Genomic DNA, 22489 nt, shown 5'->3' on the forward strand with positions numbered 1-22489 from the left:
CATATCGATTTTTGGAATATGGTGATTCTTTGATCCAACATTAGCATCTATGGAATCATGATTAACATTTCTTTTGTTCTCATCATGAGTTTCCTTTACTACCTTTTCACCATTAGTGACCCTTTCTTGTAGCAACTTCTTCAATTCTTCCATGTCTGTCTTCATATCTATCTTCAAATCTGCCATGTCTCTCTTCAAATCTGCCTTCGAATCATCCATCTTAGCTTCCATGCCCTTTATCTTAGATTCCACGCCATTTATCTTAGATTCCACGCCACTTATCTTAGCTTCTGTTAGCTTTTGTGAGCGTGACATTTGTTGCACTTGTTCTTGTAATTTTGATATATCATGTAGCATTTCTTCCTCTTCTTCATGAGTCATGCTAGAGCTTTCAGGTTCCTTACTAGGTGTTTGCATTTTCTTTCCTCGGGGCATCAGTTACCGATAATAATTCTTTACTATGCCCTTTGAATTCCGTTAAACCAAGCTTACACAAAAATTTAAAAAAAAATTACACACCTTTTTTCACTTTATAGAAGCCTGATATTGAATCTGATGTATCTCTATAATTTCAGATCATCCAGTTCTAAAATTGCTACCTGTAGTAGCCTTCTGTGTCCTCTTTCCAATGCCACAAGTCTGAGCCAAATTGGATTCTCCAAGGAAGAGTTATGTGAAATCTCCCACAGTGACTTGCTTTTAGACTGGTTCAGCAGAGCGAACTTGTACGACGTGCCACGAGTCACTGTTTCAAACTTTGAATCTGAATCACACATACAAGAAGCTACAGTTCGTCCTCTTTCTGTACCTTTTTACAAAATTTCAATCTGATCCCCAGAGAGAAAGTTATGACGATTTTCCCCAGGTCACCTGTCTTGAATGTAATTCAGGAGTCTGCAAAAAGACCAACTTCCTCAGATCATATCTCCGCAAATATCACGTGAAAAGCTCTGAAATTCGGACCCAAGGTTCAGCGTGATTTATTCTCAAATGGGTTTTTTTTGCGACTTCTGAAACATCACAGAAAAAAGTTATAGCGAAAATTCCACGATGCCCTGTTTGGAGCAGCGAAACCGTAGAATCCAAAGCTCTGATACCAAATGTTATGAAACCAGCTCAAGAAAAGATAGAAAAGATAGATCAACGCCTTAGAATTCAGCCTCTTCGAGGGGGCAACCTCCTTTACATTACATAAATGAACAATTCTTGGATGATACAAATGACAAAACCTCCTTTCTATATAGAGGAGTCTAGGGGGTCACAATATAATCCAGTCGACCTAACAATAATAATATAAAGCCACAAAAATAACAATAGAGGGATTCTATGGGACACAGAAATAACAATATGGGGGTAATAGGGGCACAACAATATAAATAAGGGGTATAACTACAATAGTAATGGGGTAATCACTAGTATTATAGGGACCCAACAGAAGATTCTGCTTCTTTACCATCAACAGGACTTTTACTACCATAATCTTGCGATCGAGTCGCAATCCTAACATGGGACATCATCAATATTTGTTCTTCATTGGCACTTGAGGATGAACCTATCATCTTACTGTCTTGAGCCGGAAAAGGATCCTTCAAAACAGCAGGAGTTTGGGAACCCTTGACAATTTTCGCAACCTCTGCACAATGAGGGCAGTCTCTTGTAAAATGTTCATCGTCACAAATGAGACAAGGATAATGAGGTTTGCACTTTTCATCATTGGATTCCGCCTTTTCAGGTTTCTCCTTTGAACTTTTTTCCGTTTTATTCTTCTTCTTTCCTTTCTTCTTCCCACCGGATTTTGATTTGGCTGTAGATGACTCTACAACGTGAATATCAGCGGAAATCTCTGTAGAAGAATCTCCTGTTGGGGAATCAGGCAAGGTTATAATGGGAGAAGAATTCTTGGAAGACTTCTTCTTACTTTTAGTGTTAACCGTGCCAATCATACCATCAGTGGTATGAGATCCCGAAGGAGCTGCAGCGATTTGATTTTGCTTGGGAAGATCGGGGATTTTTTCGTGTAACGTACCCGACTGAGTGTAAACCAAGTCAAGGTATTGTGCTTGAGCAATGACTTGCTCCTCAGTAACAACTCCGACTTTAGCAACATCTTCAGTGATCTTTAGCAACAAAGATTTTACAAACCACTCAGCCAAGATCTGATCCGGAATAAATACCTTCACTAAACGACGTCGACGTCTCCACTCATGAATATGATCTGAAATGTAAGTGGATGTCGATTGTTTTAGTGAAGTTAACAATTCCGTGCCATTGTCATATCGGACTGGCAAATGAAAATGAGTTAAAAACGAGGTAGCTAACTGACTAAAATTATAAAAAGTGTCTAGCGGTAACTCAATGTACCACTTGGCCGCGAGACCAATTAGAGTGCGCTGGAAAAGTATAAGATGGATTGAATCATCTGTGATGGAGTTAGATGCACACCAGAGGTGGTAAGTCATCACATGGTTCGACGGGTCCTCTCCTGATTTACCTTCGAACTTGGGAATGTCACTGGGCAACTTATTCGGCATTGGTGGCCAAAACGAAAGATAATTAATGGGATCATTCGTTAGGCGTGACAAGTCAGGTAAGTCCAAAGTTGCGATAAACGGTAACTACCGATTAGGATCCCTAAAACTCTGGGTCATGAGACCAGTCCCAGGAGGAGGATATCCAGGATAACTAGGAATAGGAATCGCGTTCGAGATATTGTATCCTCCCGGAAAACCAGGATTAACCATACCGTACTAGGGTTGTTGAGGTTGTTGATAAGTGTACCCAGGATACGGTTGATACTGATAGACTGGCTGCTGGACAGCAGGACCGAATTGGTATTGTCCCTGGTACAGTTGATAGGTGAATTGTGGTTGACTTGTGACAACCGTACTTAAACCAGGTTGTCCTACAAGCATCTGAACCGAAGTTTGAATCGTAGATCCAGACGGTGGTAAAGATGTCTAAGGAGTAGATACAGGAACAGTAGAAACCGGAGCTGTCGATACTCCAGAAGTAGGTGGGGTAGATTGAACAGATGTTGCGGCAGTTGTAGCAGTCGTTTGAGGCGGAGTACGAAGTGTACTAAGCCCAGGCTGAGAAACTACCGAAGGTACAGAAGTTTGAATGTTAGACTGGACTGGTTGCTAGGGTGAACCAGAAACTAAGGGTTGTCCAGTTTGAGATGACAACTGTACACTTGGCTGCAACACCTGTTGGGTTTGCGATGGATCCCACACTATATTCATTCTGGGGTACTGACCCATAACTGGTTGAGAATACTGAGGAACATAACCGGATTGAGGGTAGGATTGATAATTGAAAGGTACATTTCCCGTTCCTTGAACAAACGTTTGACCTTGGGGTGGTTGGAAACCTTGGTTCGAGTATTGACCTTGGGGTTGATACCCTTAAGGCACATACTGATACTGGGGTTGACCTTGAGGTATAAATTGATACTGGGGTTGACCTTGGGGTATATATTGAGTCTAGGGTTGACCTTGAGGAACGTACTGTCCCATAGGTATGTACTGTCCTTGAGGTTGCCCCCCAGATGCAAATTGTGTACCTTGAGGTTGCACCCCAGGCGTTAATTGAGGCTGACCCCCAGGCGGTAACTGGCCACCTTGAGGTTGAGGATTGGGAATAGAACCTGACATCATAAGAATGTCTTCTACGCTCAACGGCTTAGTACCATTGTTTCCAGTTAATAACCCTTGATCAATGGGTTGAGGAGATGCTCCCGAAAAAGTACCAGAAAGTGATTGATACCCGGAGGGAACAGAAGGACCGCCGTACAAAAAAGATTTGGGCGATTGAGTAAACATGGATGATTGTCCTGCCATATTGACGGGAGTATAAAAACCTCTAGGTGTTGAGTGATAAGGAGCACGAGGTGGTGAAAAACTTAACCCTGAGTTTTCTAAATAATTAGTCAAAGAAAGATACCAAGAACTACTCCTAGGAGGACTGTAAAAAATTGATTCACGCTCCCTTAGTTCAATAACAGGTTGATTTTTGGGGATAGGGATGCCTACTTCTTCTTCCGGAGCAAGTTCTTCAATAGAAATAAGTCCAGAAGGAAGATCTTGGGTGATTACTCTTTCTACCCTAGGTGAACCAGGACCACTAAAAGTTGGAGAAACAAACCCCGATGTCGGAGTAGCATCAAATTCACTTTCAGGCTCGGATATTTCAGGTTCTTCACCTATATCACTAGTAGATGAAAAGCTACCAGCAATTTCGGAAATAGACACTGACTGCGGATTATACTCTGCTACTGGCGTTTGAAAATCAGGATGTACTATCAAAGAAGATTCTCCTTCCTCAGGTGACCCAACTCTACTGTCTCTAGGAGTTACGAGGAATTTCAAGCCTTTGAGCTGGCTCGGTACTTCCCCAGGAGGTTGGCCCCGAAGTCTATGAGACCTCCTCACTAACTCAGCCACGTTTACTAACTCGAGAGACTGGCCCCGAAGTCTAGGGGACTGCCTTGGTAATTCAGCCACAGTTAAAGACTTTTAACTACTTCACACGCAAACTGATGAAAAAAGATCTTGGGTATTTGCCAAAATCCCCTTTCATTGTAAATTATTCGATCCTGGACCTGTGGGTTATGGCCCACTAAGTCCCGTCAGAAGCGATTTAAAACATAGATATTGTTTATGCGGATTTTTATTAACATTTGAGTCGTCCTCATAATCTATTAAAACAACGTTCCATACATATGACAGCACCTCCGATCTGATGATCTGATCGTTCACGATCCTTTTTCCTTTGGTTTCCCGAGCCATTCTCCACGCGGCAACACAAGAGACTCTCAAAACGAACAACGACAATGGCTTTCATACAAACTTATCTGCTTACACCAACAACGAACAACGATGATGGCTTCTATATAGACTTATCTAATATTCTTTGTCAGCGATCGATTCACCTCGGCAGCGTAAACCGAATAAAGCTTTAATAATTAAAGACACCACGACGTGACATGCACACCAGCATAATATATGAAACCTTACACAACACCGCTGCGTCTGGTTCATGGTCGTATGTCGTGATATGAACATCCTTTGGCCGATCCGATTGCGTTCCTCTATATATTCAGGTTTTAAACTACGGCACTGCCACTCCATACGATGATATTCATAATACTCAGAACAATCACATATAATAATTAAACAAGCTCACAACACGGAATGAATGCAATTATAAAACACACATGTACGCAACAACACTAAACCCAGGTTTATATAGTAAACAACACGGTTACAAAATTAAGGCATTTCAGCCTTAAGAACGAGCTCACGCTCGGCTACATCTTGCCACTCACAAATTACCTCACAGAACAGATCTATCACGCCCTCTCGATCTCTGTCTTATATACATAAGAAGCGTTAGAAAGGAAGGATCGAGCAGATCCTCTCCTTATTTTTCTCCAACGGAACTTTCCATAATGCATGCACGGCAGATACTATATTCATCAAATCCGCTTCAAATATTTTTTATATCTGTTTTAAAACAGATTTCCCATATTTTCTCCTTCGATTCTTCTCGACTATCCACGTACTCTTTGCTCAACTTCGGATTCCTCTTCAATTTTCCAGGAGTTAGATGCTCCTGCATCACAAAAAAAGTAAAATCTCAATAAAAAGCACCTGAGGTCTCTAAAGAACCAAACAAATTTGAATCACACGCCTAAAGAATCTAGGAGATCAAACACACACAAACAGTAACTTTCCGGACTGAAAACACTAGTTGGTGATGAAATCCAATGTCGCAGAGTTCAGTATAGAAATGGTGGTTGGAACAGTTACCCCAGCAACCTGCTTAATGAATAGACTGGCACAAGTTCCTCCACTTAACCGTCTCGAGTGAAGTGAACCCCCCAGAAAATCCAAGTGAGTCTAGCCGACGTCTGCTCCAGGTATAGTGGGATCTTCCCACCACTGTCACCTTAGGAAGAATCCTAAAGAATATGGCCACTAAGGTTACCAACTGAGACAAATACACCTGGGGGAACAGTCTACGATCCGATACGCACACAAGGGCAGAGTAGCAAGCTCAATCCCCTTGAAGGCTTCTTGACATAATCTAAGGTTTACCAACAAGTGACCCCAGGCTCCTCGACAATGGTTAATCCGAGGTTTACCGTTTTTAATACATGAATATCTGGTGTCGTTCCCAATGAGGAAGGATTGATTCCCACACTGGTTAGGACACGATCTCGTGCTTCTCCTTTAAGAGGAGCTTTCCCAGAGCATAAATGCAACAATTAGATTTCTTCCCTACCACAAGATACAGCTACTTGTTTGTTTTTATTGTCTTGGAGAGTTAATTACTCTCCTACTCCAAGACACTAGCCTAAGCTAAGTTGGTGTATCAGAGCCCTAGAAATAAAAATGTTACTAGGTGAATTTTACTTTAAGCGTTAATTTTAGTGGTTTTTGTTTAAGTCCAAAGGTGCGAACATGCAACTCGTGGTATGAAGACTTGACTCAAAATCACTAAAAATGCACCTAAGATGATCTAAACGATCTTTTTCTCTTCGATGAACTTCTAAACTAAGAAAGAGTTTGAGAATGCAAATACTTTGTAAACACAAATCTTTCTCAATTAAACAAATTAAAAGAAGAGCTTTTCCTTTCCAAAGCACTCAAAACGAGACAACTAGTTATTTCACAAAAATTTCCCTTTTCGTTTCAAAGCACTCAATCACTACAAAAAACAAACTTTTTTCAAAAGAGATTTTTTATATTTTTTAATAAAACACTCAAAACTAATGAAAATGACTAACTTTGAGAGCTACAAACTATAAAAACCTATTTGAAGTCAAAGCCTACTAAAAGTCTTTTTAAAGGTGTTTTACTCAGCTAGATGCAAGCTAAGGACTAATTTATGCAGAATCACAAATCAGTGAAGAACAACCAATTTCGTTTTCTTTTTGAAAATGAAAATCCAAACTCTCAAACACAAGCTTTTCGAAGTTTTGTAAAGAGAAAACTCAAAGCGGATTCCTCAAACAAGGGGAGATTTCATAAATGGTCAGACTCATAAGAAGGCTGGTAGACACTAAGGTGATCTGAAATCCCTACAGCTTCTAAGCTCAGAGCCACTACACAACCAAAATGAAAAACAAACCCAACAAGCAAAACTCCTAGGAATTTCACCTAAAACCCTAACACTAATGAAATCAATCCAAGGAAAGCTTCTGACAAGTTATATGCAAGTCTGGGAAGTGGATAACAATTTCTAAAGACAAACTAAGCTGACTAACAGAGGAAATTTTAGGGTTTTCAAAATTTTGACAGGGTCCGCAGGCCCACAGTTGGCACAGGTGCGGTCCCGCTCTATGTTAAAAGCCAAGTTGCGGGTAAGTACGCACTGTGTCAAACGGCTAGGGTGCGGTCCTCTCCCAAAGCTATGAAAAACGAAAAATAACCCTGGATCTACAAACTCTACCCAATTTTACACACAACAAGCCAAAAACAGAAACAAAAATAGAGTTTCTCAGGTCAAAGTAAAAACAAGGAAAACAATCAAATCCCTAGTGGAGTTGCCATTTTGTCACGCGGAATAAGTCGATCTTGCGGACAAGATAGACCTTCCTAGAATCTAAAGAAGACCTAATGACAAGAAAACCAACCAGACACTATCTTTCTCTAAATATTCTTTGATAAACAATAGAAAACAAGTTTTTTTAGGGCCTACCTTAGGTCCAATGCAAGCTTGTGGATGCCCTCGCTTCTTTGATCCAAATGAGCTCCTTTTCGTGAATCTGCAAACACAAACAAGGCAAACAAATTAAATAGCACCTGAAAAGCCAATTGCATAAAACATATTTAACATGAAAGTCAAGGAGTCCATGAAACAAATAACATGAGATACTTGTTGAGAAAAATGAGTTTGATTGTATTAATTCAAAAGAAGGAGAACTTTACAACCTTTGCCTTGACGCTGTACAAGCTCCTCCCAGGGTCCAGCAAGAAGTCTCCTCTACTTTGACAAGTTTCACTCACTCCCCAATGAAGCCAAAAAGATGTGTGATCTCTCCTCTTAAGCTCAACTAGGAAGTCTTGATTTCACCAGCATTTACCCTCAAAAATGTTCAGCTTCTAACCTCCTTAGCAACCAGCCCAATGCCTGTATTTATAGTGCAATGGAGGGAGGTTACTAGGTCCTCCTTCAAAGGGATAAAGCCCTCCTTCAAAGGGATAGCTCCTCTCATCAAGGGATTAGCTCCTTCTCTTTTGGGATGCATGAACCACCTCAGAGCGAACAATCCACGTCAAAATTCCTTCTAGAAACCTCTAGAATTAACCCAAAGTGAGTATTTTAAGATAAAACTTGCGCCTTTTGATTTTCACAAGGGTCCGCACCTACACCGTTAGGGACAGAGCAGGCAGGTCCGCAGTTTTTGTACACAGAAGGTGCGAGACCGCAGGTGACCATGAGAGAAAGTGCGGAACCAGAGTTACATTGATTTTTAAAATCTTTCTCTCATTTCCAAAGCTTGATTTGAAGAACTGAGGTCTGAGACTTGCTTAGGAGGACAGTACAAGTGATGATAGACCCATACTGACTGCAAATAATCATGGTTTTGTGTAACAGTCCTATGGGGGCATATCTAGGTGACACGTGTCACCACTCAGGAAGTGCCACATGGCACTAATGACATCATCAATCCTGTAGATCAGCAGTTGGTGATCACACAAAGAAAAGGTTACTCATCCTCACACACTCTCCCGCATTGCGATTGTGATATGCGAGAACTCCCTAGACGCGATATTTTATACAATGGATTTAAAAGGCTATCAGGTCCATCCCTTTCAAAGGTCGCATGCTCATTCAACACCCCCCATCTTTGGAAGGCCTAGATTGACCCTGCCCAGATCAACATCTCCCAAGCCTTTTTCTTCCCCCCCCCCCCATGTTTCCCTTTATCAGTGTGGGGCGGGAGGGGGGGGGTTCGAAAAGAAATTTCATCGCCGGCCCCCTTTGCTATGTGTCCCTCTCATATCATTTCACACCCCCTCGCCCCCCCACTTACCACTTACCGCTCATGCCCCCCTCCTAAAACCATTCATCCTTAACATTGTCTCCTGTAGTGCAATTGTGATCTCCTGGGTGGGCTCGATCTTGCAGATTTGTGATCTCAAGTATCAAGGGGAAATGCCAAAGGTAAAGTGTTATAAATCGCCGGTATGCAGGATTCCCAGTAAAAAAGGAAAGGGGCCCCAAACAAGAGTCTAAAGGCCCAAGCACTCGAGGACTAAGCACTTGGTCATAGCCCTGGTCACATGAAGCAAAAGGGGTTGGAGTGGATCTAAAGGCCCCATCCTGTAAAGGATTTTTAGTATAAAAATCCTGATATTAGAACCCTGTGACCAGGTATAGCAGAACTTTAAAGGCGTGGTGGGTCGGTAGTTGTGGCATTTAATAAGGAAGAGGGAGTATTCAAACCCGAGATGGGCTGATCCAGAAAGGCTCTTTGTGACATAGAACTAGGGTCGACGCTGATAGAAGTAAACAAGGATTTGGTAGCTTGAAAAGACTTGATGATCCAGCATGGTGCCCCCATACAGAGGGCAGACGAAGTACTGTCCAGGGTTCCTCAGCTTCTGTACTGTGGCATGAAACTGACAGTGCCCATTCCTAGCTTTGAAGGATGAATGGTTCAAGCAGTAAAGGTAGAAATGACGAGAGTTGACTGAGAAACATAGGGGGGCCATACCATGAGCAAACTACAACCTGACAACTGAGGCTCGGCCAAAGATATTTTGATGTAATGAATGTTCAATGCTTCCCCTCTCCAAATAAATAGGGGGAAGCAACACTTCACAAAGGTTCAAAATTATAAAGAAAACACTACATGTTATTTTCAGATGGTATGGCTTTATAATACATATCTTTCAGAATAGCAAGGAAATGGTGGTGATTACCCCTTCAAGTATTGCAGTATGTTATCCCTCTGTTAAAACCCATTATGTTCATGTTTCTTCTCTGAATTCATCCAATCGTAGGTGCTAGAAATATTTCATACTTCCCCACGGATTCATTTGTATTTACTTAATAATGCATGTGCCTGTATGGATTATTGAAATTATATATTTAAATTTGCACTACATGAATCATAGAATTCGGTCTCTATTTTATCCATTATTTCTACCCATAACTCAAATAAGTGTAGAAATCCTTAATGCTTCAAGCTCTATGTGTTGAAGGTAGAATTATTGATTCTTTAAGCTCTATGTGATGAGTTTCTCTTTCTTCTTATCCTCTCTCACTGCTCTATAAAATATTATTAAACTATAAGTCCTTCAACTACTCAACCTCCACTATTTTATACATATATTTTTGTGATTTCTACATGTGAATAAGTACTAGAAATTAATGTCTTACTCATTTAGATGAATGAACCAACCCATCCCATTTTATATATACATATATAATATATGTGAGGTCTCCATTTTACTGAGAATCATTTGAGACACTCAAAATATAGATGTGCCTAGGCACTAGTCTTGTAAGAAATCCAAGGTTGTCTCTGGTAGGGACAACATCTTCTGGCATTGTTGCTGGGGAACGTATTGAAGGATTTTCCCCCTGGGATATGAAAAATTGAGCTCTCTTTGTGTAGGTGAGAAAAGACGTTCTGATTTCATCCACATCATCTTGGAGAATCCACACACCCCATTGTCATTTATCATCCTGGATTTTAAAAAGCCTCACACTTTGTTAGATACTTCTCAGCAGAAAGCCCCATTTGTATCTGACCTAGAGAAAATAATTTTCAGGAAAGTCTAGAAGGAGAAAACGCCTACTTCCTGCACTACCATCTCATCAGACTTTTTATACCTCCTAGTGTTATGAACATTTTTGTGCCTTATAGCATTGAGCATGAAATGTCCATAATCCAAGGGATCCAAAGTCCCTAAACATGTTGTTCCTACCCCTAGAGGAACAAGGATAACAAACCAAAGCAATTCACAGAAGTTCTCCACCGGAAACTGCTCGAAAACAAGTCAATTCAGGATCAATTCAGAGGCTCCACTAGCTGTCTGCGCTGAAATACAGAGTTTACACTGGCTAGGTGCACTGCAACGCAGGTAGAAGCACTACCAGGGTGCGCTGAGCGGGAAATGACAAATGGCAAGTTCATTCAACGAGGTGGAAAGACCCTGGAAGCTTCCAGAATCTTCTCCAATGACACTTGCCTCAGTGAATTCGACTAGTGATGAGTAAGAGGCTCTTAGTCTCCAAGTGGAAGAAAGAACTGACAGAGGGAGAGGACACTAGTCAGAATCTCAAGCTGACTCATCCTCTCTCCAAACATCTATATATGGATTTCTCCTCCATGAGATCCAGGAGGCTGGAATTTTGTTATTGCAAAGAATTGCTGTTGGTTTGAGATTGGAATCATTGGGTGCTTAATGCTTTGAAGGGAGGTGAAGATAGGAATTTCATTTGCTGGGAAGGAGATGCTGGATTGGAGCCCTCTTGGTTGTATCTCCTCCTGAACCTTGTTATTCATCAATAAAACTATCTTGGTTTCTCCTATATACTGATGTATCTTTGATGTATGATTGCATTAGTATGTTTAGTTTATTTCTAATCCTGAACTAGTTATGAATATGAATCTATGTCTTTGTGTAGTGTTCTCTTCTTGTGATCTTGCAGGGACCTGTTGAAGCTGGGCGAGCGAGAAGGCAAGTAGCTGGGAACTCTCAAAGAGAATAGAAACCGGATCGAGGGACAAACGGAAGACACTGGTTAGTCCATCCATTTCTCTTCATTCTTAATTCATAAAGGAAGAATACTAGAATAGCTGTTTCTGTTTGTTGCTAAGGCACTGTCACACCTTAGGTGGATAGGATCGTCCTGCATAGGCATTTTTCCCCACAACAAATTGGCGACTCCGCTGGGGAGATCTGTTTAGTCATTTTATTTGTGTCTCTATCATTTTTTGTTTCATAGACTCAAAAGCAACAATCGAACTACATCTGCTATTTTCAGATGCAAAGTAGGCAGCTACTGCTTTGATCCAATCACTGGATTTGTCTATGATCTGAACAATGGACTCACAAATGATTTGATGATCCTTTGTGATAGATCTTAGCCCTCCTTCAAATCATCCCTTTGATTATACCTTGCTTGTTGCTTTGATTTGGCCTGAAACTGTAGATTAAATAGCAAACCGTGACCCAGAACCCAGTGAGGAACTCTCGTTTCTCCTTCATCGCAGACTCTGTGAAGAGGTTCTGCATTTCAATGCAGGTCCCGTGAAGGCTACCTGCGCTGAATGTCAAAACCTCTGTGTTAGGGGTGCGCTGATCCAGTTTAGGCCTTGTGCAGCTGGGGTTCTCTGCTCTGTTTTGCCTTGTTTTGATCTCTGATTTCTACAGCCTATAACCAGCATAGGTACCTGTCTGATAACTCCTTTTCTCTGCTTAAATTCTGGATCCTTTTGTACAAAAAGACTGTGAGTGTTTTCATGTGTTTGTGGCGTCATTTACAGTTTTCCTTTGCAAGAGTGAAATAGTCATCCTGTAGCCCTTGATTCAGATCTGTTGATTGTGATCTTAGGAGAGAGTTCATTGGTTGTTTACAGTTGGTTATACATTCAGTTTTGCTTTTGGTTTGAGTTTGTCTCTTTTGAGTGTCAAAACAAGTATTCATTTCGAAAAATCGTTAAGTGTTGTAATCTCTTCTACCCTTTATGATTTCGAAAAAGTAAACTTGTTTGTATTTGTCATTTAAAAGAAAATTCAAAGTTGTACAAAAAGCTTTCTTTTTAGGCATCAATATTAAGAGAGCGGAAAACAAACACCTGCATTGTGCATTTGCATCTTGATAGTTTGCATGTTTGATTTAGGAAAAGTGCATTTAGAGTGTGCTGATTGCTCTTTGAGAAAAGATGGTGTCTTTCTTTTCCCTTTGTAGCTAGGATTTTCATTGTTGAAAAAGAGATAAAATTTGCTTATCATCTTTTAGATTACATTTAGGAAGTTGTCTATACATCTCGTGGTGATCCAAAAAGGCAAACTTCTAAGAAAGATCAACCTAAAATAAATTGAATGAACTTAACAACGCTTTGTAACTTAACGCACAACATAGAGGTCTAGGCTAGAGACGTGTTCCGGCGTCGTAAAGCCTGGTGACTGTCGATCTCGCTGATGGTGGGTGATTCCTCCTGAGGGACGATAGCGCCAGTACGGATTGTGCTCCCACGTACCGTCGAGTATATATTGGGAGACCCCTATAGGCATAAAACCTTTATCCTTAGGAAGCCGTGTCGGCCGCCCTACTGATTGCAATGCACTGAACACAGCATTCAGGAAGATTGATCGCCCGTACCTTAAAAAGTATTCTGCGGTTTTGCGAAAAGTTTGGCACACCCTCTACCTAGAACTCCAGAGCAGTTCCTTTTGGCCTTTTTCAGACTTTATAACGGAAAAAGTCCATCCGAGCATTTGTCACTTCGGGCTCGTTAAAACATCGAAGGAGACTAGAGTCATCTTTAGCTTTTTCTCGACTCTTTAAAATTGAAAAAGCAAGTTGTGTCTAAGCGTCGTTAAAATTTATTTTAAATGGAATAATCATCACCATTCCCTCGTTGATCTTCGAAGTTAGTCTCTTTTCATCGTAAGTTCTTGTATAATCGCTAGAAAATCTTTTGGATAGATTAGATATGTCTGAACAACCGTCGACATCCAGGACTGTGTCATCCGACACAGCAGCGGCAGAACCTCCTGCTGCTACCCCAACGATGTTCGATGGTATACCATCTGTCCCGGCAAGTTATCAACAACAAGCCGGATTCCCATCAGGAACTGCTTTGACGACATGGTTAGTTCCTATTTCTTCATCCGGATTATCATCTGGTATTTCCTATGTTGAAACTCAACAAATTGATCCAATGTGTCTTCAAAGGCCAACCTGCCCTTTAAGTACTAGATTGCCACCATATGGAGGGCAGTATTCCTTTTCATTGTTCCCTCCTGGAGAACAACCATATGGGAGTTTACAAAAAAGTTCAGGTCAAACTAGAATTACATCCAGCGGTTGGGTACCAATACTGCCTCAGCAACCAAGGGTTGCATATTCAATGCAACCAGTCCACCCTGTGTCGAATATTCCCACTATACCTGGTATGGTGATTGCATCGCAAGTACAAGCGTTACCTGTTGTATGTCAACCCCAAGTTTCTCAGGTTGCAATACAACAACCTCTTGTCTCGACAACTCAATCACAACCTCAGGTTAGTGCCTCCTTATCTGGAGCGACTCAGGCTCAAACAAGTACTATGACTCCTCATCTTGGTCAGTCATCCAGTATTGGACAATAGCAAATGGTCCAACAACCAGGGATGGTTCAATCTCAACAACCGCAATTCCAGCAATCATATCAAGGACCTGAGCAACAAGTCTTGTAAGTAATGGGCAGCTGCATTTCCAAAGCGGTTATCAACAACCATACTATAATGGTTATGCCCATCAACCTTGTCAAAGTTGCCAGCATCAAATACATTATGCTGGTATGCAAAGACCCACTGCTCAGGCGATTCCATCTTATCCTGGGTATGCTTCGCCTAACCTGAATCAACAGTTGCCCTTTGTAGCAACTCTAGAATTACCAGATCTAAACCGGCTGACGAATGATCCAATTGCTTATGCCCCTTGGTGGCCAGCGATTCCGCATAAACTTCCGTCAGATATTCCTAAATTTAATGGAAATCCGGGTGAAGATCCGTCGAATCATGTGATGACATTTCATCTGTGGTGTTCATCAAACACCCTGAATGATGATTCGATAAGACTTCGCTTTTTTCAGAGGATGTTAACGGGTCCAGCGGCAAAATGGTATATTGAATTGCCTAGAGCTTCGTTCGACAATTTCAGTACCTTAGCCATGACTTTCTTAACCCATTTTCAATTACCGATAAGGTATGAAACGGGAACGGAACTCCTAACCAATTTCAAACAGACAACGGCCATTCACATATCTGATCATATACATGAGTGGCGACGTCGTCGTAGGATGGTAAAAACGTACGTTCCCGATCAGCTATTAGCTGAATGGTTTATCAAGTCGTTACTTCCTACCATAACGGAAGATGTGGCAAAGGGGGGAGTTGTAATGGAAGAGCAAGTTATCGCTCGTGCGCAATATCTAGACTTGGTCTATACTCAGTCTGGCACGCTCTACGACAAAATACCTGACGCCCCTAGACCGGAATTCTCAATTCCTCCTCCTCCTAAATCAAACAATGACTATCACGCCGGCGATGGCGTGATTGGCACGAAAAACGCGAAATCGACAAAGGCTACGTCCAAGAAAACCCGTAAGATTTCAGATCAAAATGCAAAAGACGAACTTCTTGCCTTGGAAGTAAATGTCGTGTCGACTGACAAGGGCAAACAACTGAAGCAACCAGGGGGCAAGAAGAAAAAGAAAGGGAGAAAAAGGAAACCCCCTTCGGGGTGTCATATATGCGATGAGGATCATGGGACGAGAGATTGTCCACATATAGCTGAAGTTAAGAAACTCTTTAAAAGATCGAAAACCTCAGCAGTATTGATTGATCTGTTTCCAAACCCGGGAACCAAACTGGTTGCTAATCAAAACGCTTCCCGATCCCAAGTGCTTATGTTGTCTATCTCAAAGCAGCAAAATGATGCTTTGACAAGGAATAAAGATTAGGGAATCCACAACTGTCGAATAACAAGGCTAATGAACAACCTAGTAGTTCGACAACAACTTTGACTGAAGTTGTGCCACCCGTCATTCCTGAACAAATGATAAAGTCGCCAAAGGGAATGGTACACAAATCGACATTTAATCCTCGTGTAAAAATAGCACAAAATTATAATATAATAGAGGACCTGGCCCAATCGTCGTCCGCTATGTCGACACTTGAGGTACCACAAAATTGCCCCTCCCAAGAGCAAGCTTTATTATCAGCAATAGGTGGGATTGGCCCAAGGGATTCCAATCTTGTGGCCTTTGATCATAAAGGATATGACCCTCAGTTACCAGCTCAACTAGCTTTCCTTATTCAAGTGAAATCCATCAACAAAACTGTTCATCGAGCAATTATTGATGAGGGGGCATCCACATGTATTATGTCGATGAGTTGCTGGAAAAATTTAGGCTCACCACCCTTGTCGCGATCTTCAACAATGATAAAAGCATTTGATGGATGATCATACACTCCATACGGGATTTTAAGTAACTTGAAAGTTGAACTAGGGGGCAAAACAGTGGAAGCTGATGTTGAAGTAATCGACGAAAACCTCGATTACAACATCCTACTGGGAAGGCCCTGGATATATGCCATGGCCACAGTTGTGTCGACCTACTTTAGGAAGATTGCATTTCCATTTCAGGGAAGAATTACAATCATCGACCAACAAACATTTCTCCCCAACAGTTCACAAGTTACAGGAAGCATTCCAATGATCCATGGAAGCGATCATTCGCTTCAAAATATTGGAGTAGGTCTCCTAAAAGACCCTGCCTTAATGGGTACTTTTTCCCTACCGCCTGCGAGTAATCTGGCGGAAGTGGCCACAGTGGAAACCTACAATATGAAATCTTCTATATCTAATGGATTCGGAAGATTCCTAAACATTTTTTCAGCATGGATCATCGCCCTAATAGAAATATTGTAGCAATCAATTTTCTTGGCCTGGGGGGAAACCCCAAATCAACGCTCATCAAGTGTTTGGATAGATAGGTCTAAAGAATATGGTACCCCTTCAAATCCTTGGTCGCATGTACATTCTACAGACAAAGGGATCATAGGAGAGGCACCATGGGGAGATTACCACCATCGCTCCCATCTTCTCGATTACCACGAGGATTATTCTGGCGACCTTAATCATCCATCAGTTTTTTATTTTCTATCAAATACTGTAAATACGGTGGATTCCGAGGACGGTTCTTATCTCGTGTCGACCTCGTTAAAAAATGAAACAAGGAGTCATGAGGATAGTTCTTTTACTATGTCAACCTCATTAAAAAATGAAACAAATCCCCTTTCCAAATCTCAAAGGTAAAACTTCATTCCAACCACCAAGTTGAATGCAATGAAGCTTGGGGGGCATGCACCTCGATTTGCGTTATTATGCTGGGGGCATGCAAACTTATCGAGCAGTTTTAGCACACAGTTCATGCTCGTTAAAAAATAAATGCAAGAATCGAGCAGTTTTAGCACACAGTTCATGCTCGTTAAAAAATAAACGCAAGATCCGAGCAGTTTTAGCACATAGTTCATGCTCGTTAAAAAATAAACATAAGATTGAGCAGTGTTTTTCTGCATTTAAGCTCGTTAAAAAATGAACTATATTCCGGTAAATAACCACCGTGAATGTAACATTATCAGCCATTAAAGCCTTGGTCGTGTTTGCACCGTCACCTCCACTTTTCATTTGGCCGATCGTTCACCTCCATATGATTGTTTACCCATTTTGAGGAACAGCTGCGAAGAGTGATTTCACTAGCCATCCTTGTGACACTGCCGTGATTTGGAAATTCCAATCCTTCCCTAGAATCAGCTGCTACCCGTTTTATCACTCGTTCCTCAAAAGATGAGTCTTCTTTAAGCTCTTTTCATCTGACTCGTAAAATATGAAAAGATTTCCGAGTTTTGGCCTTCCAGCTCGTTAAAGCAACCGGAAGAGCTATCCCTCCTCTAGATTTTAATATTTTTGGACCTGAGGGATTATTGCACAAAAAGATCGAGCGCTTGTTTTATTCGGCTCGTTAAAACTATCGAAAACTCATCCCTTCTGTATTGTTTTATACTTTTTCAGACTTAAGGGATTAGATGACGAAAAAGGACTTTCGGAGTTGACTTTACATACCTTTTCAGACTCTCTAAAAATGAAAAGGACCGAGTTATCTTTGTCGTTAGACTCGTTAAAAGCATTAAATAGCGACAAACTTGTCTTTAGATGAGAACGAGTTTCACTATCACTAGGCTCGTTAAAACATAGCGACGGGCTTGCCCGAAGGGCAAGTTATAGAAAAAGCATATGTTATCCTCCTCAAGCTTGACAAATATAAAGAGGTATTGGTCAACAATGATTGGGGAAAAAATTGGGAGAAACTCAAGAAAACTTTGATGGTAGCAAGTCGCTCTTGAACATGACACTTCCACTCCGTGCCTGAGTCGGGTTGGGTTGTTTCATTCACCGGTCACATCACCATGGTCTCGCCATACCATCCACCTTTGGGGTAAATGCTACCAATCCATCACATAAGTGTCGCCATATGTTCAAGAGAAGTCGTTCAGAGAAGTCACCTGTGTCCCATCCACTACCATACATTATACTCTTTCATGACCGCCACCCCGAATCATATATCATCAGGTCATTTTCACCTCCATCAAAATCAATTGCTCCGTTCCGTGTCACTGATGTGGGATACATTAAGGCCCTCCTTTGACGGATCGCTTCTTGTCGACATCAGCTCATTATCCAAGAAGTTGACCTAGGAACAACCCCTTCAGTACTTTGAAGCTTGCATGCCTCAATGGCAAGTTTCTCACTTCCGGCGACAGGTATACATCAATGACCTTCGACCGAAATATTTTGCGTGGTGTTCGACGCCAAATCCTTTATTCACACCACGTGAATTGTATTGCAGTACCTTGAGGGTCATTATCATTATCGGTGATTCCTCTCGCGCTTGTTAACGGTTTACCTCATTGACCGGTAATCAAGCGATGTCTTTCCATGTTCGACTTCAGAACATTTCTCACATGGATCGACTTGTACTTAGAGTGAAGATCGAACGAGTTTGAAGACCCCAGATCTAGTTTCATCCATCCGGGCTGCGATATATATTCAGGAAAGATAAAGACATAGAAATGTACAGCTTTACAGCACAGATAATCATCCTACCAAAAGGATGATGATTTCATCAAAATCATCAGTCTACGATCAGACGATTGTCTGTTCTATGTACAGAAAAATGAATTTATAGAGCTGAGCATGGGAATGCCCGCCTCAGCTAGATCATGAAAGCAGTATGAAAAATAATGTATTGTATTGTATCTTATTACAGGTCTCCTCCCAGCATTGAAAGAACTTCGGATCCTCCTAATAAAGCATTTCACCCGATAAACAGCCTCATACTTTAGGGGGCAACTGTTATAGACATTTTTGTGCCTTACAGCATTGAGCATGAAATGTCCATAATCCAAGGGATCCAAAGTCCCTAAACATGTTGTTCCTACCCCTAGAGGAACAATGCTAACAAACCACAGCAATTCACAGAAGTTCTCCACCGGAAACTGCTCAAAAACAAGTCAATTCAGGATCAATTCAGAGGCTCCACTAGCTGTCTGCGCTGAAATGCAGAGTTTACACTGGCTAGGTGCACTGCAACGCAGGTAGAAGCACTACCAGGGTGCCCTGAGCGGGAAATGACAAATGGCAAGTTCATTCAACGAGGTGGAAAGACCCTGGAAGCTTCCAGAATCTTCTCCAATGACACTTGCCTCAGTGAATTCGACTAGTGATGAGTAAGAGGCTCTTAGTCTCCAAGTGGAAGCAAGAACTGACAGAGGGAGAGGACACTAGTCAGAATCTCAAGCTGACTCATCCTCTCTCCAAACATCTATATATGGATCTCTCCTCCATGAGATCCAGGAGGCTGGAATTTTGTTATTGCAAAGAATTGTTGTTGGTTTGAGATTGGAATCATTGGGTGGTTAATGCTTTGAAGGGAGGTGAAGATAGGAATTTCATTTGCTGGGAAGGAGATGCTGGATTGGAGCCCTCTTGGTTGTATCTCCTCCTGAACCTTGTCATTCATCAATAAAGCTATCTTGGTTTCTCCTATATACTGATGTATCTTTGATGTATGATTGCATTAGTATGTTTAGTTTATTTCTAATCCTGAACTAGTTATGAATATGAATCTATGTCTTTGTGTAGTGTTCTCTTCTTGTGATCTTTCAGGGACCTGTTGAAGCTGGGCGAGCGAGAAGGCAAGTAGCTGGGAACTCTCAAAGAGAAGAGAAACCGGATCGAGGGACAAACGGAAGACACCGGTTAGTCCATCCATCTCTCTTCATTCTTAATTCATAAAGGAAGAATACTAGAATAGCTGTTTCTGTTTGTTGCTAAGGCACTGTCACACCTTAGGTGGATAGGATCATCCTGCATAGGCATTTTTCCCCACAACACCTAGCTCTCAACTTGTTGTTACTCACTACTCAGGAATTACTCCTAAAACCCTTGCATACCCTGCTTTCAGTCTAGCCACTCCTACCACTGTGTTTTCGGCCCAAGTTCCTAAGGTGAGTCTCAATCTCCCTCCATTAATCCAGATGGATCTTCCGAGCTTTTTGCTAAATAAATATTCCCCTTTTAATTTACCTTTTCCCTAAATGCTATGCCCCAGGACTACCTAAAACTTCTTTCTAGGTTCATTGGGGAAGATGATAACATGGCATAGAGACACATTGAAACCTTATGTGCCTTTGCTGAGAATCTAAATGTGGAACAACTGGATGTGGTCATGAGACTTTTCGTACAATCCCTTGATGGATAAGTCAAAAAAAGGTTTAAAGCCCTACCCAATGGCTCCATCACTACTTGGGAGGAACTTGAAAACACTTTCACACAAAAATGGGGTGAAGAGAGAAATCATGAGTACCTCCTCACAGAGTTTAACGCTATAACGAAAATTCCAAAATAGGATATCTCAGATTTTATAAAATGGTTCAACAAACAATATAATAACCTGTCGAGTGAGATTAAGCCTCCTCCAGCCGCTGTTATAGTAGTTTTTTGGGGAGCCTTTGAATCTGACTTTGGCTTTACTCTAAGGGAAAGGAAGTCTCTCACTCTATATCAACTCCAAATTGATGCACTTGAGGTGGAAGAAAATTTCACCTCAGCAGGGAAGTCAAGAGGAAAGCAAGAATCTACTGAGAATAAAAGAGGGAAAGAAGAAGCATCCTCCTCGAGTCAAGCTAAAGAATCACCAGACCTGAAGTGTGATGAACTGGATAAACTCATAAGGATTTTATCACATAAGGTTGGAAAGCCTGAACTCGAGAACAAGAATCTATCCAAACAGAATGTACAAGTCAAAAACTGGGGTTATAACCCACAGTATAGAAGGCCTCCATTGCAAATACTTCCAAGGGAAAGAAAGGAACAACTTGACCAGATCCCTCATCCTCCATATTTATAAGAGGATCTCGATGAACAATCATCAGATCCACATGGGATGCAGGGAAACTTGTATTTCGCTTTCTCAAAAGAACATGAAAATATGGGTCACCAGGGGACCAGTCATGATAGAGAAGCAACAACAAAAGAGGAGGATATATATTATTATTGTAAACAATTTGCATATTTCATGCAAGCACAACCACACCATAAGTATGACCTAAGATCTTCAAAGAAGAGGTTAAGAGAACCAGGACAACAAGAGGGAACTGCTCCCCAAGTTATTCCCCCAATACTAAATAAAGGGAAAGGTAATCTAAATTTTGACCCTTCCAAGATAAAATACTCCTCTAATAAGGAAAGACATGCAGAAAAGGAGGCACTGGTTCTACAAAAAATTGCCAATGGTAAGGAAGGAGAAGCAGAGCCAAGAGGTATTAAAAATTTCCAACCTACATTCAATATTCAGAAGGAGCTTGAAAATGTAAAGATTCATGTTCCTCTTATCTAGCTTCCAAAGCAACCTACTTATAAAGCTCAAGTCTCTCAATTCATGCATCCATCCACCTCAGCACCAACCCATGACAGTTTAAACCTTCAAGAGGAGAGGCCAATGGTTGTTTTTGGGCCTCATGTGGAAGAATTCGATCCTTCCACTGCACACTTCTACGTGACCCTGGTGATCCATGACCTCTTATTTCATAACTACATGTTTGATTCTGGAGCCTCACACAACCTCATGTCATTAGAAGTGATGGAACAACTTGTCTTGCATATCACCGGGCCCTACAAAGACCCATGTTCCTTTGACTCTAAGAGGGTCAAATGTTTAGAAATGATAAAGGATCTGGTGGTAAACCTGGCTCGGATCCCTGTGAAGAGCATGGTAATGGACATAGTAGTGGTAGACATTCCCCCATGGTTCGACATGATCCTATTTAAATATTGGGGTTCCAAGGTGGGGGGCTCTACCAAGTTAGATCTAACTTATGACACTATTCCCACTTTTGGAGGTGAGCAAAGGAGATTTTACAGAGAGTCCAGGTTTGTAAAAACTATGACCCCAGATAAAGGCTCAAAAAACTCCCCACTGCATGGGAAAGAAAGCGACCTCTCATGCTTGTTCCTAGAAGAAGATGAAACCATCTTAGAGGAAACTTCAGTACACCTAAAATGGCAGTTAGAACACTAGCACACAAATGAAAACAAAGTATCGAAATTATAATTTGATGGAGAAAATTCCAAAGAGGGAAACAAAGTAGGAGTGTTGTTGGTATCTCCCGAGGGCGGCCTGATACCCCTCT

The sequence above is a fragment of the Pinus tabuliformis genome, chromosome 9, assembly GCF_031772625.1.
Source record: "Pinus tabuliformis cultivar Carrire ecotype Pingquan chromosome 9, CPIR1, whole genome shotgun sequence".
Taxonomy (NCBI): domain Eukaryota; kingdom Viridiplantae; phylum Streptophyta; class Pinopsida; order Pinales; family Pinaceae; genus Pinus; species Pinus tabuliformis.